A 25,067-nucleotide genomic window follows, 5' to 3' on the forward strand; every position below is an offset into this window, starting at 1 on the left:
TTTCATCATGATGTCTAGCTGTGTTTTCTTGTATCTCATTCAGTTTCCTTAGAATTATCACTTGAAATTCCTTGTCAGTCATTTCAAGGCCTTCTTGTTCTATAGGATCTAGAGTTTGAGATTTATTAACTTTTGGTGGTGTACTTTCTTGATTTTTTGTATTTCTGGTGTCTTTTTTTTGATGTTTATTCATTGTGGCAGGGGGTTTCACAGTCCACCAGTTTAAGACTAATGAATAACTAGAATGTTGCTGTGGTTGCCAATTTCGTATGGCTCCCTCCGTGACTGCTCAGTTGGCCTCTAGTGCCTTGTGTGTGTGGTTGCCTCGGGTCTTGGGCTTCTCCAGGGAGCCACCTTTCTGGTCAGCTTGGACTCTGCTGGGCTGGTGGATCACGTACCACAGGGTGTGTGATTGCTGTTGGGCTTTCACTTCCTGTGCAGGACTTCTCCCTGTTCCGTGTGCTCTGGCCCAGGCTGTTGGATCGTGCAGTGGCGACCCCACAGGGTGTGTGGTTTCTGTCGAGTCTCCGCCTCCCTGGCCGCACGTCTTCCCACTCTGTGCGCTCTGTGTTGGGCTGGGGCGTGTCTTCTGCAACCCTTGTCTATCAGCTGGGCCTTCAAGACCCTGCTCGGCACCGCCTCGCCCAGGAAGTCTACCAGGTTTCTGCTAGGCACAGAAGACCGGTCACTCTGGGTGCCTTTGTAGCACTGTGTATATCTTTCTCGGGACTTGTTCACCTTTGTATCCCCCCAGTATAAACCGAGTCTAGCGTCCGCCTGCAGCCAGCTCTCCGGTAGGTTCAAGCGGACCTGGGAACTCTCCTACCACACTATTCCCAACCAGAAATTGGTTAGGCTTTTTTTTTTTTTTTTTCCGAACTGGTGGCCACAGAGATGGTATCTGCCTCCCAGTAACAGGAAGTTTACCAGGGGCCAGAGTCCAGGGTGCGGTGGAGTGACAGTTGGCCAGCCCGTACTTCCTTGCCCTCCCAACACTGGCCGGGGACGCCCCATGCCACCAATCCGCCAGAGAACCGTGGAGGGAGTGGGAGGGGAGGCAGGTCCGCAGGCTCCAGAAAGCCCTGCGCCAGGCCAAGCAAGTGGGAGGGCTCAGTGTCGGCCAAGCCGGGCGGAGCTGCCAGGACCTGGGAAAATGGAGGCAGCCCCAGGGCGGTGAGTGGCCTGGTGATGCAGGCTGGAGCCGGGTGGGCGTCTGACGCCCACAGGACTGGTCCAGGGGTCACTCACAGGGTTGTGCCAGATCACGTGCTCACTCTCTGTCTCTGGTTTGTCACCTTTCCCGTTCTCGGCCGCTGCCGCCTCGGGCTGTTCAGTCGCGGCACGGCTTGGGCGCTCCCAGGAATCTTCTTTAATGCCGGCCTGAAATCTCTAATCCTGAATAGGGCAGCTGGTCACCTTCAGTACGGCCCCGGCCTCCGGGATCCTGGCTGCATCCACAGCAGCCCTGGCGCCGTGTTCCCTGTTTTGAGACTCGCTTTTGCAGCTAAGAAACAGTTCTTTTCCTGCTCCACACTTCAAAGCTGTTGCCTGTAATTGAGGCAGCCTCTCCTGCCGATGGCAAAGTGGCGGTCACCCCCCACTACCAGCCACCAGCAGCGGTCCTCCCTTAAGAGATGGCAAGAGGAAGGTCCACAAGTTTCCCGGCTGCCTGAGGCCCAGTGGCCGCCTTTTCCACCTCAGCTACTCTGTGCCAGCCGCCGCAGCCACCGCCATCTTGACGAAAAACTAAAGGTTTTTCAATTTTGTTGTTGTTTTCTAAGAACCAATTCCTAGCATCATTTTTTTTTCCTTCTACTGTTTTCCTATTTTCTATTTCACTCATCTCTGGCCTAATCTTTATTATTTCCTTCTTTCTGCTGGGTTTGGATTTAGCTTGCTCTTTTTCTAGTTCCTTGAGTCACTAAGTTAAGTTCTTGATTTGAGAAATTTCTTCTTTTTTAATGTATGGATTTACAGCTATAAACTTCCCTCTGAATAGTGCTTTTGCTGCATTCTATAAGATTTGGTATGTTTGGCTTGTTTTCATTTTCGAAAGGCGTTTTATAATTAACTCTGGGATTTCCTCTTTTACTCTGCAGTTGTTTAAGAGTGTGTTATTTAATTTCCATATGTTTGTGGATTTTTTCTGTTTCTTTCTACTGTTGTTTTCTGCTTTCATTGTAGTCTGATCAGAAAAGATACTTTGCATGATTTCAATCTTCTTGAAATTGTTAAGACTTATTTTAGTTCTAGCATGTGCTGTATCCTGGAGAATGTTCCATGTGCACATGAGAATAATGTGTATTATGCCATTGTTGAGGTGAATTTTCCATATGTATCTGTTATGTTCAGTTGATCTACAGTGTTGTCAAGTCCCCTACTTCCTTACTGATCTTATGATTGATTGTTCATCAATTACTGAAAGTGGGATATTTAAGTCTCCTACTACTATTGTATACTTGTCTAAGTCTCTCTTCAATTTGTCGATTTTTGATTCATATATTTTGAAGCTCTTGAATTTAATGCATACATATTTATAGCAGTTATATATTATTGGAAAATTTTATCATCATATAATATCCTTCTTTGTTTCTTGTAATAGTTCTTGACTTAAAGTCTATTTTGTGTGATGTTAGTATAGCCACCCCTAGTCTCTTTTGGTTACCATTTGCATGGAATATCTTTTTCCATCCTTTCAATTTCGGCCCATGTGTGTCCTTAATCTAAAGTGGTTATCTTGTAGACAGCATATCAGTGGATTCTGTTTTTAATCCATTAAGCCAGTCAATGTATTTTGATTGGGAGTTTAATTAATTGACTTTTAAATTCATTACTAATAGGGAAGGACTTCTTGCTATTTTGTTGTTTTCTGAATGCCATATAGATTTTTTTCCCTCTGTTTCTTTTATTGCAGACCTTTGTGTTTCACTGACATATGTGGTTCCCTTCTCATTTCCTTTTATGTATGTTCTATAGGTATGTTCTTGATGGTTACCATTGCATTTACATAAAATATCTTAAAGTTATAGCACTCTAGTATAAACTGATCACAACTTAACTTTAACTGCATTCAAAAACTCTACTCCTTTACAGCTCCACCTTCTCTACTTTATGTTATGTCACAGGTTACATCTTTATATATTGTATAGATTTATAGTTTTAAAATATTTTTGTTATTTAAATATTTGTAATTCTATTACCAAAATTACAATAATACAGATTACTATATTTGTCCATGTATCTACCTTTATTGAATAACCTTATATGGCTTTGCATTGTCTACCATCTTTTCATTTCAACTTGAAGGAGTCCCATTAGTATTTCTTGCAGAGAAGATCAGTGGTAATGAAATCTTTTAGTTTTATCTGGAAAAACCTAATTTCTTCTTGATTTTTGAAGGGAAATTTTGCTGGGTACTAAATTGAAGTTAAGTATTCTTGGTTGACTGGTTATTTTATTCTTTCAGCACTTTGAATATGTCATCCCACTCCCTTCTGACCTGCAAAGTTTCTGCTGAGAAATGTGCTGATAATCTTATTAAGCTCCCTTGCATGTGACAAGTTGCTTTTCTCCTGTGGCTTTCAAGATTCTTTCCTTGTCTCTTACAATGTATCATTGTGGCTTTCTATAGATTTATCTTTGTTGGAGTTTTATGAGCTTCTTTAATTTGTATGTCAATTTCTTTCCTAAAATTTGAGAATTTTTCAGCCATTAGTTAATCAAATAAGCACTCTGCCCATTTCTCTCTCTCTCCACTCTTAGTGGGATATCCACAATACATATATCAGTCTGCTTGACAGTGTCTCTAAGTCTCTAATGTTCTCTTTGCTTTTCTTAATTTTCTTTTTGCTTCTCTGACTTGATGATTTCAAATGACCTACCTTTAAGTTTGCAGATTCTTTCTTCTGCCTGCTCGAGTCACCTGTTGAACTCCTCAAGTTGTGAGGCACTAAATAACAAGCTGACAGAGTCCTTGTTATTTTGGAATTAGGCCAGCAAGGCTGGCTTCCCATTTGCCTGTCTCCCCCTTCTCGCTCCCCTTGAGATCTGAACTTTGAATGAAACTGGGACCCTGAGAACTTTGTAAAGGAGGAATTTATGCTCTTATTTTGCTGATAAGTAGTTATCTATGAACCTTCAAGCACCATAGCAACAGAAAGTGTTCTATAAACAGCTTTGTACCAGACATAACTGGCTTAATCAGTATAATATGTTATTTTTACTGGCTTATAAAAAGAACCTAAAATAAACTAAGGTGCTTCACAGATCAGCAGCCTGTGAAGTCCTCCTGATCTCATAAGTGTAATTCTTCAATTTCCCACCATCTCCCATTGGGTACCGGTCATCTACATCAAGTGAATTTTTCAGTTTAGTTATTGTATTTATCAGCTCCAGAATTTTTGTTTGGTTCTTTTTCTATAGTTTTTGTCTCTAACTGATATTCCCATTTTCTTCATGCCTCATTTTACTGATTTAGTTTACTTGTTTGTGTTCTCTTTCAGCTCATTGAACATCTTTATGACTATTTAAAATTCTTTGTCAGATAGCATAGATCTGGGTTTTTTAAGAGTCAGTTTCTGAAGTTTCCTTTGATTGGGCTATGTTTCTCTGATTCTTTGTATGCCCTGTGATCTTTTGCTGGGATTTGGGCATTTGAAAAAGCAACCACCCTTCCCAGTCTTTGTGTCCTTCTTTTGTGCAAGGAAAGACCTTTACCGATTAGTCTGGTTAGATGTTCTAGGACCTTCCAAACATTTTCTGATTTCTTGCTCCTCCTGGTGTTTTCCTATGGAACTACAGCTAGCTCTAACTTGCAGTGGTGCTCACCTCTGTTTCTAGCAACTTCCAAATTATGCCTCCTGTCCAATTAGCACTCCAAGCCAAGTGACAGAGAAATCGGTTCCTCAGGTAGCCCCAATCAAGACAAAATATTGTACACACAGTCCACTCTTTTCTTTCCACCCTTAGGGTTGAGCCCATTGTGATAAGTTTCTTCTTATTTGTGCTGTGCTGTGTTGTGTAGGAGGAATGCCACAGATGGTCTTTCCAAACACCATGAATTTTCCCACCCCTTTCTAGAATCCTTTCTTGCTATTACATTGGCCTGGGTGCTCTTTCTTCTCAACTTTTCTCTAGAGTTTAACATAGGTATTCTGTTTGGTATACTGCTGTTAACTTGGAGTCTTGGAAGTCTAGTGAAAGCACTAGACCCAAGGCATGGACCTTTTATGTTCATTGATACTTACCTTAAAATAATTCCCGCATATGTTATACCACATTATAATCCTTACAGAAGTAACTGGCATGCCTGTTTACTCAATTCCTTTGATTTCATGTTTAAAACAATTAAAATGAAAAACCTCACCAATGTCATAAATAAAACCCAATGTTTCTTTCATTACATATTCACTTCTTTCATGAATATGAAGATATTTTTAATATTTTAGTTGGTCAGTATTTCTTGTTTTATTATAAATTTCTTCATACTCCTTGCTCATTTTCCTTTACTTGTCCTCATATGTTCCATAAGATTTATGCTTCCCCCATGCATACGGATATAACCAGACAGTCCTGTAGGTCCTGTTATTATAATCATAATTTGGGGGTGGGTGGGGAAGAAAGAGGCAAAACCATTCATTCTTTGTCAGAATGAGTTAAATGCTACATATGGAACATATGAGGGATCTTCAGAAAGTTCATGAAAACATTCATATTATCTTTTAATTTTATTTTTCCATAAACTTTTTGAAGTACCCTTATATACTTTAACAAATAACTAAAAGATGTATTAGTTTTCTTTTGCTGATGTAACAACTTGCTGCACACTTGGAGGCTTAATACAAGAGAAATTTAGTCTCTCACACTTCTGAAGGGAAGTCCAAAATCAGTATCATTAGGCTGAACTCTAGGTATTAGCAGGACTGCACTATATCCAGAGGCTCTTGGGAATAATACTCTGGTTGCCTCTTCCATCTTCTGGTAGTGGCCAGCATTAATTGGCTTGTGGTTGCATTGCCCCAATCTCTGCCTCCATGGTCACATTACCATCTCCTCTTCTCTGTTAAGTTTCTCTCTGCCTGTCTCTTACAAGGATACTTGCAATTGCAGTTATAACCCTCTCTGATAATCCAGGATAATGTCCCTATCTCAAGATCATTAACTTAATCACTATTGTGAAAACTACTTTCACCATATAAGGTAACACAGTTTCCAGGAATTATTATGTGCATAACACTTGGGAGACAACTTTTCAGTCTACCACAATGTTCACGATTGCATTATTTGTATGGAAAAATGATCATCATCCTAAATGGTCAACAATATGAATTGGTTGAATCATGTCACAGTCATAGGATGAAATGCTATGTGACTATTAAAATGAGTTATAATGAAAAGAATGAGTTTTTTCTATCAAGCTATAAAAAAACTAAGAAAAAAAGGACAGCCAGTGCTTAAAAAGGTGTAGCAAATTACACATTGTAATACATTGCTGGCAGGAATATAAATAAATATCATTTTGAAGATGATTTGAAACAAATAGTAAAGTATGCAATGTTCAGGCTTTCCGGTAAATTTTAGGTCTAGGATTTTTTCATGTAGCTATACTCCCTTTGCAAGTGCAAGCGGATAGAGAAGGTTTATTACTGTAGCCAGTCTGTAGTAGTGAAAATGGGAACGAAGCACAATGTCCTTCACTCAAGGGAATGGTTCAATAAACCTCCCATAAAAATGGGAAAGGAGGCAGTCTTTAAAAAGAAGAGAATACGTATGTGTGTGTGTGTGTGTGTGTGTGTGTGTGTGTGTGTGTGTGTGTGTGTGTGTGTATTAGTCAGCTTTGTGTTGCTATAATAGAATTACCTGAGGCTGGGTAATTTATAAGGAAAAGAGGTTTATTTGGCTTATGATGCTTGGACAGCTGTATCTGGCATGGGCCTCAGGCTGCTTCTACTCATGGTGGAAAGCGGCAAGAAGGCAGCAGTACAACCAGATCACATGGCGAGAGGAAGTGAGAGAGAGAGAGGAGGTGCCAGGGTCTTTTAAACAATCAGCTCTCACAGTAACGAACAGAGCAAGAACTCACTCACTTATCCCCCCAACCCCAGGGAGAGCATTAATCCATTCATGAGGGATCCGCCCCCATGACTCAATCAGTTTCCAATACTGCCACATTGGAGATTAAATTTCCACAGTTTTGGTGGGGACAACACATCCAAACTCTATCATTCCACCCCTGGCCCCCCAAAACTCATACCACTCTCATATATAAAATATAATCATTCTATCCCAACAGTCCCAAAAGTCTTACCTTGCTCCAGCACCAACTTAAAAGTCCAAAGTCCAAAGTCTCATCTGAGATCAAAAGCAAAAGTCCTTCCAGCTGTGAACCTGAAAAACAAAACCAAATTTGTCTACTGCCAAGATACAACGGTGGAACAGACATTGGGTATACATTTCCATTCCAAAAGGAAGGAATAGGCCAGAAGAAAGGAGAAAAAGGCCCCAAACAAGTCCAAAACCCAGCAGGACAGACATTAAATCCTAAAGCTCCAAAATAATCTTCTTTGACTCCAACTCCTGCATCCTGGGCACACTGGAGCATCTGGGACCCCAAAGCATCAAGGCGGCCTTGTTCCCACAGCTCTGCCAGGTACATTCCAGTGGGCCACGCTAGTGCCTGTGGCTTTTCCAGGCCTGCGTTGCATGTTACCAGTGGCCCTGTAGTTCTGGGGTCCTGGTGGCAGCCTCACTGCCTTGGCTGTACTAGACATTTTCCTGGTAGGGGCTCTCTGTGGGGGCTCCAACCCATTTTCTGCTCTGTGTTGCTCTAGTAGATGACCTCTGTGGTGACTCCGCCCCTGCAGCAGGTCTCTGCCTGGGTCCCTAGGCTTTTCCATACATCCTCTGGAATCTGGGTGGAGGCTGCCATGCCTCCACTGCTCTCACATCCGGCTGATCTGCAGACAATACAATGTGGACACCACCGAGGTTTCAGGACTCTACTCTCCAGGGCTGCTGCATGAACGACACTTGGGGCCACTCCAGCCAGAGCAGCTGGGATGCAGGGAGCAGGATACCAAGGGCAGCTACACCCCAGGTCTGTCCTCCGGGATAACTCAGTCCTTCTAAGCCTCAGGGTCTGAATGGATGGGGCACCCTTCCAGACTTCTGAAATGCCTACAGCGCTTTCCTCTCATTTTCTCCACTGTTAGCATCTGGCTGCCTCACTGCTAAGATAATGTCTTTAGCAACCAGTTTATCTGCTTCACCCTTGCATTGTCTGCTGGCTCTCTGCTTCCTTACCGCATGGCCAGGCTGCAAATTTTCCAAATCTTTATGTTCTGATTCCTTTTTAAATCCTGGCTTTATATCATGATTTTGCCGCCATAACTCAGAGTAGGCTCTTAAAAGCAACCATGCAGGTTCCTTAATGCTTTGCTGCTTAGAAATTTCTTTGGCCAAATGCTCTGGTTCACAACTCTTAAGTTCCACCTTCCAGAAAGTCCAAGGGCATGGACACAATGCAGCCAGGTCCCTTGCTATGGTGTAGCAAGGGTTATCTTTTGTCCAATTCCCAATAAGTTTCTCATTTCTATCTGAGACCTCATCATCCACATGGTCTTTACTGTCCACATTTCTATCAGCATTCTGCTCAAAACCAAATAAGTCTCTAAGACATTCCAAACTTTCCCTTGTCTTTTTCTCTTCTTCTAAGTCCTCCAAACTCCTCCAACCTTTGCCCATTACCCAGTACCAGAGCTGCATCCACATTTTCAGGTATCTGTTTAGCAACATGCCTCTCCTCGGTACCAATTTTCTGTTTTAGTCCGTTTTGTGTTGCTATAACAGAATTACCTGAGGCTGGGTAATTTATAAGGAAAAGAGGTCTATTTGGCTTACTATCCTGAGACAGCTGCATCTGGCATGGGCCTCAGGCTGCTTCTATTCATGGCGGAAAGTGGCAAGCAGCTCACATGGCGAGAGGTAATAAGAGAGAGAGAGAGAGAGAGGAGGTGCCAAGGTCTTTTAAACAATCAGCTCTCACAGGAATTAACAGAGCGAGAATTCACTCACTTTTCCCCCCACTCTATCAATATGAAATGAAAAAACAGGCACGATATATTGTTAACAGAAAAAGCATGGAAAAATGGACTAGCTGTATTGTTAACCTAAAATTCAAGTCCCACAATATGTTCTACATGGAGGAAGAAAGAGAGAAGACAAAGGGGATACACATTTCTGTGTTGTGGATTTAATTTACAACAATCATTTAATACTTTTGTAGCCAGAAGCAATGATTGAGTTAAAAACCTGAAAACATGAGGAATATTGTGAGGCATATTGATGAGTTTGGTTCTCACCCTCCTGTAGACACAGTTTCTTAGTCTATAAAATGAACAACCTCATAGTATTGTCCTAAAAATGTAAAGACATAATGTGTTTGTAAGAGCCAAGCCTAATGCACATCTAACCCCAAGATGTTAATGAAGTTGTGTGTGGTAAAATATTTTTATTATTGTTCAGTTATAAACATTTTAGAAATTTCATTTGACTTCTTGAATCTATAAATCCTTCTGTAGTCTGCCTAGATTTCAAAACAGTTTATTTATTTATTTATTATTTCTAGTTGTCTTTTTGTTATTGATTTCTAACTTATTTGCACTATAGTCAAAGAATGTGATCAATATAACAATCCTTTGAAATGTGTTAAGATATGTTCTATAAACCTTTCTGTGGCCAGTTTTAGTAAAATGTTTCATTTTTGTTTTAAAGAATGCATATTCTGTAAGTGATAAGTGCAATGTTTTGTATGTATTCATAAAATCAAGCTTATTGTGTTTTTGAAATCTTCTATCACTTGTTTTTTGTTCCTTGATGTAACAATTATAGTCTTTAAATCTTCCACGATGAGGATGGCCATATCTAATTCTTCAAGCAAGTCTTAAAATTTTTGTTTATAAATTTTGAAGCTATGTTATCAGGTGAATACAAAATTTAATCATTATGAATTCCTGATGAATTAAACATTTATTATTATGAAGTTATCATCTTGAGTGAATTCTATTTTTCAGAGTTTAATAACATTACACCAGATATTTTTGATTAGTTAGCATGAAATATCATTTTTAATCCTCTTGCTTTTAATAATTCTGTATTCTTCTTTTAGATATGTTTCTTATAAACAGAATATACTTAGATTCCTTTCTGCATCCAGTATGAAATCCTTTGTCCTCTGAGTGTTCATAGTTACATTTTTGTAACAAATGATACATTTACATTTATTTCCATTTTATTTTGTGCTGTCTACCTTCATAACCTCATCTGTTTTTTTTTCTCCTTTATTTCTTTTGACTTGACTTGAATATTTATTTTTCCTCATTCCTTGTTTTAAAAATCTGCTATTTCAAAAGTTCTACACTTTATTTCTTTTACTTTAGTGATTAGTTCCCCTATACATTTTTACATAAAAAATAAAGTAAATCACTGTCTTCACCTTCTTTCCAAACACAAAACACTTTTAACTCCAATCACCCCCTCTCAATTCATATTCTTGTACTGTAATATATTTAATTTTTGCTATTTTTTTATGTTGCAAGATATCAGTATTTTTAAGTCAGTATATCTGTAGATTTATGCATATTTGCCACTTTTGTTGCTTTTCATTCCTCCTTTCTTCCCAAATCTTCACCTTCTGACAAGTATAATTTAAAATAATTTTTGTGAACGTATTTTTGTCAAACCCCTCTATTTTTATTATTCTACAAATGCCTTTATTTCAATCTCATTATTTTCATTATTTTTTATCATAAGGATTTTAGACCTTACATAAAATAGAATAATAAAATAAACACCTATACACCCACTGAGATTCAATAACTGTTTCTATTTTGAGAGACATAACTATATTGATATCTATATTTTACTATTTATCTTTTTTAACATATTTTTTGCTAAACATTTCAAAGTAAATTATACCATAACATGCAAGCCCTAAATAATTTGCTATGCATCTTCAAAGTATAAGAACAGTCTCCTCAATAACCAAAATGCCATTATCACCCCTAATAAGTTTAACTATAATATCTTATATTTGATACACACTCCATACTGAAATTTTTCCAGTTGCTCCAAAATGTGGCTTATAGCTCTTTTTACAAACCATGTTCCAAACAAGGATCACACACTACATTAGTTGTTGATATATTTCTTAAATCTCATCTAATCTCATTTACTCCCCTCAATCTTTTTTCATGACCCTGACTTTTTTAAATGACTAAGCTGACTGCTTTGCATAGTGTCTCACATTCAGGATTTGTCTGATTGAATATTTGTGATGTTTTTTCACTTATTATTCCTTGCCCTATATTTACTGTTACCTAAGAATTAGCTCCAAAGGCTAGATTCATGTTAACCATTCTTTTTCCCTCTCATTCTCTGGAGAGGAGGATCCTACATTGACAAGTTTGTTTGTCTCTTTAATGTTGAGGATGTAATTTCACTGTTTTCTGGCTTCCATTACATCTGCTGAGAATCAGCTGCATGTATGATTAGCATTACTTTGAAGGCAATTTATTTTTCTATATCTCCTACTAATATCTTGTGGATGAGTTTGATGTATGCAAATTTACTATGATTTGTTTAAGTGTGTATATCTTTTTATTAAGTTGCTTGAGATTCACTAGAATTTTTTAATATGTGGCTTTATGTCTTTCATCAATTCTGAACAATCCTCAACCATTTTCACTTCAAATTTTGCCTCTGTCTCATGCTCTCCCTTCTATCTGGAATATTTTGTGTATTAATGAAGAAATATTTCTTCAAATCTAAATTCCACTTAACCAATCTTCTCTTCATCTGTTTTAATATTAAATTTCAATTAGTATAGCTTTTTCCCTTTGCAGAAATTCTATTTGTATTTACGTTTCTAACATATTTGAAATTTTTGTTGGCACTTCACTAATAATTTGAATACTTGTTTTCCAAAAACATATTAAAATATTTTATATTTCATATTATGTAAAATTCCAAAAGCTGAAGCTCCTGGTAGTTTTGATTCTTAGCAAACTTAGTCCTAGAACTTGATTTCCTCATATGTGTTTTGTGGTTTTTGACTATAAGATACTTATTTTCCTTGAAATTTCATCTATGGGAATTCTTTTAGGCCTAAGGTGAAGGTAGTATGGATTTGCTTGTTTTAGCAATGTACCTAGGTTCACTAATTATTTGGGACCTCAAAATAACCTACAAGATATTTATTAGACTTAGAGACAGATGAAAATTAAAAATAACATATAAGAACTTACGAGATGCATCAAAATCAGTGATTAGAGGAAAATTTATCTGTGTAGATGTCCTTAAGAAAGAAGAAAGAACTCAAATAAAACCCCTAATTTTACACAAAAAAAAAAGATTAAAAAGGAAGATAAAATTAAACCCAAATCTACAAGAAGGAAGAAAAAAATAAAAATGGGAGCAGAAATAACATCAACAGAGAATAGAAAAGCAATAGAGACTTTAAATAAATCCAGAACTTGGTAATTTAAAAAGATTAACAAAATTGACTAACCTTTACCTAGATTTGTCAAAAAAAGACTCAAATGACTGAAATCAGAAATGAAAGTGTAGAATGTCAGCAAGATGGCAAAATAAGAGTTTCCAGCCCCCATATCTCCACAGAAACAATAATTTTAACAACCACCCATAGGCAAGAAAATCTTTAAGGGAACCCAGGAATCTAGCTAAGAAGTTCCAGCTCCCTGCTGGAGCAAAACATACAAGAATAGATGCATTGAAGAGGGTAAAATGAACAATTTCACTTGACCCACATCACCCCACCTGCAAGGTGGCACAGATCAGTGCCAAGAAAGATGTCCTCTTTTTATGATTTTTCCCATGGAAAAATGAGAGCAAAGTGAGCATCTGGCTACCCAAGTCTCGTGAGAAGCTGCCAAAAAGGCCCAGTTCTGTCTCACCCCACTCAGAACCTTGAGGGGACTGGCACAGCCAAACATTCTGGAAACAGGTAGAAACAGGGAAACAGGGCAGAGATACTCAGCAACTGCCATACAGATGCCAACAACTGACCATGGATCCTACTAACTGGCTCATGGATTCCACCAAAAGCCCTGCCCATGAACCCCATAGGATGCTTCACCTATGGACCCCCCCAATTAGCCAAAACCTCCCCAATACTCCACATGCTCCTCCCCCAATAGTTAGCCCTGCACCTCCCACAGATGTTGTGCATGAGCCTCCACAGATATCACAGCAGTCAGCTCAGTTCTACTGCATGGGGAGAAGGTGCACAACCTTGACATTTCAAGGCACTGCACCAGGGAAAATAAATGGGAGACTCTCAGCACGTGGCCTGGCATTGTGGCATCCAGAGAAGGTACCCAAGACTTCTCCCTCAAGGGAACGAGAAAATTGAAGTAGACACACCCATACAAAAAATCTAAGAGACCCCAAAAAATCTCTAGCCAGGCTCACTTGTATAATATTTCCAAAATCCAGTCAGAAAAGACTGGAGGAGGTAACTGCTTCTTCAAATGCAAGGAAAGAAATACAAGGCTTCAAGAAAATGGAAGAATCAAGGACATATGACACCACCAAAGGAACAAAGTACAGCTCTAGTGACTGACATCACAGAAATGGATATCTATGAACTACCTGAAAAAGAATTCAAAATAATCAACTTAAAGAAGCTCAGTGAGCTACAAGAGAACACAGATAAACAGCTATATGAAATAAGGAAAACAATACATAAACAAAATGAGTTTAACAAAAAGATAGAAACCATTAAAAAAGAATTAAAAAAAATTCTAGAGCTGATGAACACAATAACTAAACTGAAAAAAATCAATAGCTTCAATAGCAGACTTAATCAAACAGAAAAAAAAGATGATAAAACACACAAACAGACCATTTTAAATGATCCAGTCAGAGGAATAAAAAGAAAAAAGAATGCAAAAGAGTGGAGAATGCCTATAGTACTTATGAAATACCATCAAGATAACCAATAAATGAATATGGAAGTATTAAAAGGAGCAGAAAAAGACAAAGGTAGAAAACGAAACAATGACAGAAAACATCCCAAATCTCAGGAGAAAAATGACCATCCAGATCTATGAAGCTCAAAGAACTTGAAACAAATGAACATAAAGAGTTGTTCACTGAGAAACATTATAATCAAATTTTCAAAAGGCAATGGCAAAGGGAGAATTTTGAAATTAGTAAAAGAAAAGCAACTCATCACATAAAAGGAAACCCCCACAATAATATCATAGGATTTCTCAGCAGAAACTTTGCAGGCCAAGAGAGAGTAGGATGCTACAAAATGCTAAAAGAAAAAAAAAAAAAAAAACCTACCAACTAAGAACACTACCCAGCAAAGCTCTCCTTCAGAAATACAGGAAAGATAGACTTTTCCAGACAAACAGAAGCTGTGGGAGTTCATCACCACTAGATCTGCCTTATAGGAAATGCTTAAGGGAGTTCTTCGAGTTAAAACAAAAGGATTCTAATTAGCAAAATGAAAATATAGGAAAGTATAAAACTCAGTGGTAAAGTTAAGTATATAGGTGAACACAGAATAGTCTAATACTGTAATGGTGATGCATAAATCACTTTTAACTCTAGTATAAAAGTTGAAAAAAAGCATTAAGAAACTATAACTACAATAATTTGTTAATGGATACACAATATAAAAAGATGTAAATTGTGACATCAATAACTTCAAATGTGGGTGTAGAAAAGTAAAAGTGTAGAGATATTGTATGTGGTTAAACTTAAGGTGTTATTAGATAGAATCAATAACAATATTGATATCAGCAATATCAAACTACAAATTAAAAAGAGGAGAAATCTCAGAAAAGTCATAAATATGCAGAAATTAAATAGCATGCTCCTGAACAATCAGTTGGTTAAAGATGAAATCAAAAGGAAAATCAAAAAATATCTGGAGACAAACAAAAATGGAAACATAACATAACAAACTTAGGGGATGCAGCAGCAACAGCAGTTCTAAGAAGGATGTTAATAGCATTAAACACCTACATTTAAAAAAATGAAAGACTTCAAATAAATAAACTACTTTTATACTTCATGTAATGAGAAAAAGAAAAACAAAGCCCAAAGTTAGTAGAAGTAAGGAAATAATAAAGATCAGAGCAGAAATAAATGAGACTAGAAAAACAATAGAAAAGAGCAATGAAAGTAAGTGTTTTTTTAAAAAAAAATCAACAAAATTGACAAACCTTTCACTAGACTAAGAAAAAAAGAGAAGACTCAAATAAATAAAATTAGAAATGAAAGAGGAGACATTTCTACTGATAGCACATGAACACAATGGATCATAAGGGATTACTACAATTAGAGACCAATAAATTGGATAACCTACAAAAATTAATGAATTCCTAAACATACACAACATACAAAGACTGAAAAGTGAATAAATAGAAAATGTGAACACACCAATAACAAGTAAGGAGATTGAATTAGTTATCAGAAACTTCTCCCAGAATAAAATCCTAGGACCTGATGGCTTCACTACTGAATTCTACAAAACATAAAAAGAAGAAGCAATATCAATCCTCTCAAACTCTTCCAAACAATTAAAGGGGAGGGAACACTTCCCAACTCATTTTATAAGGCCAGCATTACCCAGGCCAAAGCCATACAAGGATAATACAAGAAAAGAAAATTACAGGTCAATATCCCTGATGAACATAGATGCAAATATCCTCAACAAAATATTAGCAAGCCAAATTCAACAGCATATTAAAAAGATGACTTACCATGATCAAGTGGAATTTATTCCTGGGGTACAAGGATAGTTCAACATATGTAAATCAATAAATGTGATATACCATATTAACAAAATGAAGAATAAAAATCATATGATCACCTCAATAGATGCAGAAAAAGCATTTGGCAAAATTCAACATCCTTTCATGATTAAAACTCTCATCAAATTAGGTATAAATGTAAACTACCTGAATATATTAGAGGCCATATATGACAACCTCACAGGTAACATCATATTCAAAGGTGAAAAGCTAAAAGCTTTTCCTCTAAGATTACGAACAAAACAAGGATATCCACTCTCACAACTTTAACTCAATATAGTACTGGAAGTCCTAGCCAGAGCAATTAGGCAAAAATAAGAAATAAAAAGCATCCAAATAGGAAAGGAAGAAGTGAAATTGCCAATATTTGCTAATGACATGATCTTATATGTAGAAAGTCCAAAATATTACACCAAAAATCTCTTAGAACTAATAAATGAATTCAGTACAGTTGCAGTACACAAAATCAACATAGAAAGATCAGTTGCATTTCTATACAACAACCTCTTATCCTAAAACGAAATTAATAAAACAATCCCATAGTATGAAAAAGAATAAAATATGTACAAATAAATTTAATCAATAAGGTGAAATATCTGTACACTAAAAACTATGAAACATTGTAAAAATAAATTGAAGATTACACAAATGGTAAGATATCTTATGATCGTAGATTAAGAGAATGAATATTGTTAAAATGCCCTTATTACCCAAAGTGATCTATAGATTCAAAAAATCTCTATCAATATCCCAATGACATTTTCACACAGAAATAGAAAAAAAAAAAACTAAAATCCATATGGAACCACAGAAAACTCTGAATAGCTAAAGCCATCTTGAGAAAGAAGAATGAAATTAGAGGCATCACACTTAACTGATTTCAAATTATATTACAAAGGTCTGATAATAAACATAGTATTCCACTGCATAGAAACATACATGTAAACCAGTGAAACAAAATATAGAGCCCAAAATAAGCCCAAACATATTTGTTCAACTAATCTTTGACAAAGGTGCCAAGAATACACAATGGGGGAAAGATGTGTCTTCAAGAAATAGTGTTGGACATGGACCAAAGGAACAGAATAGAGAGCCCAGAAATCAACCCAGGTACTTACAGCCAACTGATCTTTGACAAAGGCACCAAGAATATACATTGGGGAAAGGACAGTCTCTTCAGTAAATGGTGCTGGAAAAACTGGATACCCATGTGTGGAAGAATAAAACTAGACCCATACCTCTTGCCATATACAAAATCAACTCAAAATGGATTGAAAATTTAAGTATAACACCTGAAACTATAAAACTCCTAGAAGAAAACATAGGGGAAACACCTCAGGATGTAGAACTGGGTAAAGACTTCATGAATAAGACCCTAAAAGCATAAGCAACAAAAGAAAAAGTAAACAAATGGGATTATACCAAATTAAAAAGCTTCTCCACCGCACAGGAAACAATCAACAGAGTGGAAACACAACCTACAGAATGGGAGAAAATATTTGCAAACTATACATCTGACAAGGGATTAATATTCGGAATATACAAGGAACTCAAACAACTTCACAGTAAAAAAAAAAAATCCAATTAAAAAATGGGCAAAGGAGCCAAATAGACATTTTTCAAAGGAAGACATACAAATGGCCAACTGGTACATGAAAAAATACTCAACATCACTAATCATCAGGGAAATACAAATCAAAACCATATTGAGATATCACCTCATCCCAGGTAGATTGGCTATTATCAAAAAGACTGAGAATAACAAATGTTGGCAAGGATGTGGAGAAAAGGGAACTCTTCTACACTGTTGGTGGGACTGTAAATTAGTACAGCCCTTATGGAAAACAGTATGGTGGTTTCTCAAGCAACTACAGATAGAATTACCATATGATCCAGCAATCCCACTTCTGGGTATATACCCAAAGGAATGGAAATCATCATGTCAAAGGGATACCTGCACTCCAATGTTCATTGCAGCTCTATTTACAGTACCCAAGATTTGGAACCAACCTAAACATCTATTGATGTATGACTGGATAAGGAAAATGTGGTATGTATACACAATAGAATACTACTAAGCCATAAAAAAGAATGAAATTCTGCCATTTGCAGCAACATGGATGAGCTTAGAGAAAATTAAGTGAAATAAGCCCGACACAGAAAGAGAAATTCTTTGTGTCCTCAGTCATAAGTGACAGCTAAGAAAGAAAGACCACAATAAAACTTTGAACTTTGAGGAGTGAACAGAGTTGTAGTTACTAGAAGTGGGAAAAGGGGAGGTGGAAGGGTGTTAGGGAGTAATTTGGTAAGGGACACAAAGAATAATTATGATTTGTAATGATGAACATGCTAATAATATTGATTTGATCATCACATACTGTACACAAATACTGATAGTCAACTCTGTACCCCACAAATATGAATAATCAATTATTTTACAATTAAAAAAATAAAAATAAAGATAAATGGTGTGGGAAAAACTGTATATCCACATGCAAAAAATGAAATTGAACCCATATCTTTACAACATACACAAAAAATCAACTCAAAATGGATTAAAGACTTAGATATAAGACCTGAACGTGTAAAACTCCTAAAGGAAAACACAATGAAAAAGCTCCTTGACATCAGTGTTGGCAATGATTTTTTTGGACTTAACCCCAAAAGCACAGGCAACAAAAACAAAAGTAAACAAGTGGGATTACATCAAACTAAAAATCTTCTGCATAGCAATCAATGGAAACAACCAACAAGATGAAAGGGCAACCTATAAAATGAAAGAATATATTTGCAAATCATATATTTGATAAAGGGTTAGTCTCCAAAAAATATAAGAAACTCCTACAATTCAATAGCCAAAAAACCCAAATGACCCAATTTAAAAACCGGCAAAGGACCTGAATAGACATTCCTCCAAAGAAGACATACAAATGGCTAACAGGTATATGAAAAGGTGCTCGACATTACTAATCATTAGGGAAATGCAAATCAAAACCACAATGAAATATAACTTCGCATCTGTTAGGGTGGCTATTTTTTTAAAAAAAACAAAAGATAACGAGTCCTGGCAAGAATGTGGAGAAAATGAAATCTTTGTACACTTTTGTCTGGAATGTATATTGATGCAACCATTACAGAAAACAGTATGGAGTTTCCTCAAAAAATTAAAAATAAAATTATCATATGATCCAGCAATCCCGTATCTGGATATTTTTCCAAAGTAATTAAAATCAGGATCTTGAAGAGATACATTGACCCATCCGCGTATTCAATGCAGCATTATTCACAACAGCCAACATACAGAAACAACCTAAATGTCCATCAATGGATGAATGGATAAAAAAACTGGCATATATGCATATATATATAATGGAATATTACTCAGCTTTTAAAGAGAAGGGAATCCTGACATTTGAAACAACATGTCTGGAACTGTAGGACACTACACTAAGTGAAATAAGCCAGATACAGAAAGACAAATATTGCATAATGTCACTTATATGTGAAATATAAAACAGTCCCCTTGATGGGAGGATGGCTGAAGACTGAGGAGCCCCCTCCTCACCAATTACACCACCCTTAGCTTCTGCTGGACATGTGTCGGATGATCTGTTCCAGTTTCTGGTGCAATGAATACTTCTAATGAGAGGCATATCTTTCCAGAGTAGTAAGGATGTGGGGGAGAAGGGTCCCCTGGAGCTGGGCTTTCAAGGAGGGGCCAGCTCCTCCTGTGCAAAACCTCCACTTCTCAGCTGGGTTCTTCCCTCCCACATGTCTCAGCCCATATCTCCTCCCCAACAGTCCCTGCGCACAGCTCAGGGTTCAAATCTCTCACTGGGTCCCTGGACTGAACTCTGGATCAGGTGTCAATGTAGGAGGTCACTGGGCCAAGATGCCCCCAGCACACTTGGGACTCTTTCATTAGTGCCTTGCTTCGGGCCCTGGAGGAGAGGTGGTAACAAAACCACACAGAGGGTAGTGGAGAGTACAATGGTGGTTTCCAGGGTCTGGAGAGAGGGCAAAATAGGGAGGTGATGGTCAAAGCATACACAGTTTAAGTTATGCAATATAAATAAATTCTGGTGACCTACTTATTATATTGTGATATAATAAGAAATATACATTTGGTCTCTACCTCCAGTTCCTGGCACAGAACTCCTAAAACCCTTGTTTTTCCTGAGCAATAGCAGCATTAGGTGCCTCTTTTGTTCTAATATTTGGTCTTTGACTCCACTTCCTAACATGCAGCTCCTAATCCCTTGGAATTTTCTGGGTGATAGGAGTGTCTTATGTTCTAATGAAACTTGGAACTTTCAGCACCACTCCTCCCCATCCTCCAGGAAGGGGAAAGGGGCTGGAGATTGAGTTACTAATCAGTCATGCCTATATGATAAAGGCTCCATAAAAATCCCTGAACTATGGAGTAAGGAGAGCTTCTATGTTGGTGAACATACCTATGTGCCAGGAGGGGGCACACACCCCAACTCCATGGGGACAGAAGCTCCTGCATTTGGGACCCTTCCAGGCCTACATATCTCTTCATCTGGCTATTCATTTGTATCCTTTATCATATACATAATTAATATAATAAACCAGTAAATGTAAATGAGCATCTTCCTGAGTTCTGTGAGCTGCTCTGGCAAATTAATTAAACTTGAGGAGGGAGTTGTGGAAACCCCTGATTTACAGCTGGTAGGTTAGAAGCACAGGTAAAACAATGTAGGGCTTGCAACTGGCATAAGATGTTGGGGATGGGGGAAGTCTGTGGGACTGAACCCTCAACCTGAGAGATCTGAGTCGAATTCCATGTAGAGAATGTCAGAATTGAATTGAATTATAGGACACCTTCTTGATATCCACTGGAGAATTGCTTGGTGTATGGGGGGAAAAAAAACTCAGATTTTGGTCACAGAAAATTTTGTTTTATGTTTTGTTTAGTAGAGTGTTTGAGACTAGGAAAAAACACTTTGGCTTTTTCTAGCTCATACAGTTGGTGTCAGTGAAGTGGGATTTGCGAGAATCATCTTATCTTACAGAAACATGTGGTTTGGGAAGGGAAAGTCCAAAAGTGAGAGCCATAAGAAATCCTGTATTCCTGGATGGCCTTGTGGTCACCCACAGTATGGAGCAGTAACCCGTGCTTTGCTCAGATATTAAAGGTAAAAATTACCATTGGAATTTAGAGATAGATCATACTCCCAGGGAGTTGATTCATTGGATTCATAAGGAAATGCAAACTAATATGAAAAAGGTGAAAAATTCAATTCCTTAGTTATTGTTATATGTAATAGCTAACATGAAATTAAAAGACAGAGCTGGGTCAAATGTTGATACTAATCCAAACTCAGGTTTCAGTGAGTCTGAGCTTTGGCCACTAGCCTCAAAGCCAGCTCCCCCTAGGGAAGAATTATGCAGAGACTACAGAGAGTCCCTTTAAGACCTCTGGTCACCCAGAAGGTAGTCAATGTGGCAGGAGGGCAAAACCAAAACACTACTGAAGCCAGGGGTTATAGTGTGAAGTAATTGTTTCATTTTAACCTCAGCTTCCTGAAGAACTTTTACAAAAGCTGATTATGAGAGTAATTAATTTAGAGGCAGTGTCTTTGGTTTTGAAAGCTGCAGAGTGAAAGAGCATGTTTGAGTTGATGTAGGACCCACAGCTAACTATGGAACAATCAAAAATGGCTATACATAATCCAGACATACAGGAGGTTATTCCTAAAGGACAGCCAAGCTGGTGTACTGGATAAAAGCCACTGTAAGGTCTGTTTACCCTGAGAAGGGGAATGTCCCTCTCTCCCTATAAATGCCATGTGGAATCTCCCGGATAAAGTAGCTGAATGCTTTGTATGCAAGCCATGTGGGATTAGCTTTATGATAATTGCAATATTCACCCACTGAATATGCCTGTTACCCAGGTCATGGTAAATGCTATGGTTAAGAGGACCCCATTTACATATAACTTCACTACTGTAAAAACTGAAGGACTGTTCGAAAAGCCTTATAAAATTTGCTGTCTTGGCTTCCTCTCATGAATCTTACTGATACTAATAAAAACTTAAGATTAATTAACAAGAAATTGGAAAAGGCAGAGGAAAGAGTCAAGGGGACTCTTCTCAAAAAATATTTTATAATGGTTACTAAGAAATATAGTGAATAATGCCAATAATGATAAGAATGAAACAAAATAGAAAGGGAAAGGGAAGAGTCATAGGACTCATCCCAGCAGAGTGGAAATCTTTTGATGGTTATTAAGAAATAAGATGCATAAGACAAACATTAGTGGGGTTAAAACATAGGTTTTAATACAATACTACCGAAGGTTGGACAGGCCAAAGGGACCTCCTATTCATCCCCCAACATTAAAGAGCCCCAAACAAGTCCACTCTATTTATCACAGTTTGCAGAAATTTAAAAGGCAGGAAGGCAAAGGTTACAATGAGAAATATGACCTGCAATTGCTTGGGGCAAGTGTTAGGCAGATAAATCAAGACATTGCACAGTAGAGTGACTACAGTTAACAATAATATATTGTATATTTCAAAGTAGTTAGAAGAGAGGATTCTGAATGTTCTTACTACAAATAAATGATAAATATTTGAGGTGATCAATTTGCTACTTTGATTTGATCATTACACAATACATATATGTATCAAAATGTCACATTGTACCCCATAAATATGTACAATATTATGTGTCAATTAAAAATAAAATAAAACTTTAAAAAAAGATTGATAAAAGGGCCAGTGTCCCTTACCTCGACCCCTCCCTGGGTACCTAAAAAAACCCTTATATAGTTGGTAAAAATGGTCAGGGGGTGAAGAGAAGTTTTGGAACTCCTTGATAAGGGAGCCCCATGCTCTGTGTGATACCATAACCAATTAGTGAAGTCCTGAGGCAGGCTACAATTGGACTGAGAGAATATAAAAATGTAAGGGTTGATAACGATTGTAAAAGTCAAAATATTTAAACAGGCTTTATGTAAAGAAGTTGTGTCTCCTTCACTTGAATTTTTTATGTAAATAGATATTATCTCTGTCTGTGGAAGATGTCCCCTATCTAGTATTATAAAACCAAAACCTGTTAATAAAGTCGTAATGAAGATTACAGTTAGGAATGTAAGGGTTGAAGGAATTAAGGTGAAAGTTTGGAGGTGAATTGGTGTGTTTGAACAGACTTAATGTGAAGCAATTGCATCTCTTTTACCAGAGTACATTATGGGGATGGAGAGTGTATCTGACTGGGGAATGTTTCTCCTACATGGTATTGTAAAACAGAAGGCATGTAAATCTGCCCTTTAAGCAAGATTAATTGGATGTAGTAAATAGGAACCAGAAAGATTGCCCAAGCCCACAAAGTGTAGAATAGAAGTTAGAGTGCTGCTATGGACAATTCTCTGTTTAATAGTCCTACATGCAATGTGGACTGAGGCTTATGGGAAAAGCTTGCAAGTGCTTCCCAGGAATGACTACTGAGGCTTTGGACTAGAGAATTTCCATTTGAGGGGTATTTAGAGTAGTCCCCCCTTATCTGGGGATGATAGGTTCCAAGACTCCCAGCAGATGCCTAAAACTGCAGATTATACTGAACTCCACTGACGTCAATCAGAACATGTTTCTGTTCATGTCTTCCACCCACAAAGGTAATGCCCTTTCCGTCTTTACTAAGCACTTATCACACATTATGGCCATACCTTTTGCAGTTTGAGGTGCAACAGCAAAATTAACACAAATTTCTTTTTCCTCCTTCATGATTGCATGGATAGAAGATTCACTCTTACTTAGCATCCTCAGCATACGATTTTTTTTTTTTCTTCCCTTACTAAGTTGAGAATTTTCACCTTTACACTTAAAGGAGCACTTCACGGCTTCTCTTTGGCATATTCAAATTTCTGGCATCACTACTCTTGCAAGTTGGTGCTACTATTAAGTAAAATAAGGGCTACTTTAACACAGCACTGTGATAAGGTGACAACTGATTTGATAACTGAGACAGCTACTAAGTGACTAATGGGCAGGTAGCGTATACAGCATGGATATGCTGGACAAAGGGATGATTCACATCTCAGGTGGGATGGAGGAGGATGGCACAAGATTTCATCATGCTATTCAGAATGGCAAGCAATTTAAATCTTATGAATTCTTTATTTTTGGAATTTTTCATTTAATATTTTTGGACTGCAGTTGACTGCAGGTAAATGAAACTGTGGAAAGTAAAACTGCAGATAAGGGAGACTACCATACTAACTTGCTGTCAGACATTAATTGAAGCTACCCCTATGATTGAAGGTCATAAAATGATCTTAAAACCTAAAATTCCCAAGAGATCTTGGATGATGTCAGAGAAATACACTAATGGAAATGGCAGTGCCCAGAAGTGTTCCATAATAAAATGGAAATGGTCTAAACAGGATCATGCTACCTGGGGAATGCAAGGAGGAGATATTTACAAGCAGGGAGACTCTTTTCCTCTAGTACTTAGAAACTGCGTGAGGAGCTGCTGAATTCTGTCATCACTTGGATAGCTCTTGATTGACTGACAAAGAGCTGCTTGGTTTGTGGATGGCAGTTTTATGGCGAATGGACAATATCCTGCTTGCAAGGCCACTACTCTGATCAAAGAAGGTAAAAACAAATCAGCTCAGTGGGCTGAATTGTATGCTATTTTCCTAGCAATGATGGAAGAATTGAATAGTGGTAAAAGCTCCTATGTTTGGGTTTTTACTGACTCAAGCAGTGGCCAATAGCCTGGCCATATGTTCTGGCAGGAGGACAATAAAATCCTGACCTATTGAAGAGATGCTCATACGGGGTATGTCCCTGTAGATATCTTTATGGAAATTTGAGGAGTGCATTAAAGTAGGACATATTGATGTCCGTGAGAAGAACCCTATTCCAGGTTCTGAAGGTAATTGGAATCAATAAGCAGATATTCCTATGTGCTCACTTAAGATGGACATCTGGGTCTATGAAATGAGTGGACATGGGGGTACTGTAGCAATGCAGATGGGCTGAATCTAGACATATTCCTCTTGCATCACCTGAGGCACAAAATACCAATAAGAATTGTTCTGTCAACAAAAGAGATAGAAACTGCAGATGAATATGTGGCAGATTCCCTGGAGGTAAAGTCTTGAACATAGCTGGCAAGTCAGACTGATGTTGGTAATGCTGTGGGGCTACAAATGGGTCTTGATGGAAATAGACATCAATTCTGGATTGG

The 25,067-nt window shown here is 37.7% G+C and overlaps 2 protein-coding genes across 3 annotated transcripts in view; both read right to left on the reverse strand.

Moving 5' to 3' along the window:
* The window catches only part of GPRASP3 (G protein-coupled receptor associated sorting protein family member 3), an 81,712-nt gene extending 74,339 nt beyond the window's left edge, over positions 1-7,373 (reverse strand). The window contains exon 1 of the mRNA XM_063083184.1: positions 7,307-7,373. The gene's annotated coding sequence lies outside the window, so the exon portion shown is untranslated. The remainder of the gene's footprint in view (positions 1-7,306) is intronic.
* GPRASP2 (G protein-coupled receptor associated sorting protein 2) overlaps positions 1-7,388 on the reverse strand; it is a 62,030-nt gene extending 54,642 nt beyond the window's left edge. For both annotated transcript variants that reach the window (XM_063083181.1, XM_063083180.1), the window contains exon 1: positions 7,307-7,388. The gene's annotated coding sequence lies outside the window, so the exon portion shown is untranslated. The remainder of the gene's footprint in view (positions 1-7,306) is intronic.
* Positions 7,389-25,067: the final 17,679 nt, after the last annotated feature.

Source organism: Cynocephalus volans, chromosome X, assembly GCF_027409185.1.
Source record: "Cynocephalus volans isolate mCynVol1 chromosome X, mCynVol1.pri, whole genome shotgun sequence".
Classification (NCBI taxonomy): domain Eukaryota; kingdom Metazoa; phylum Chordata; class Mammalia; order Dermoptera; family Cynocephalidae; genus Cynocephalus; species Cynocephalus volans.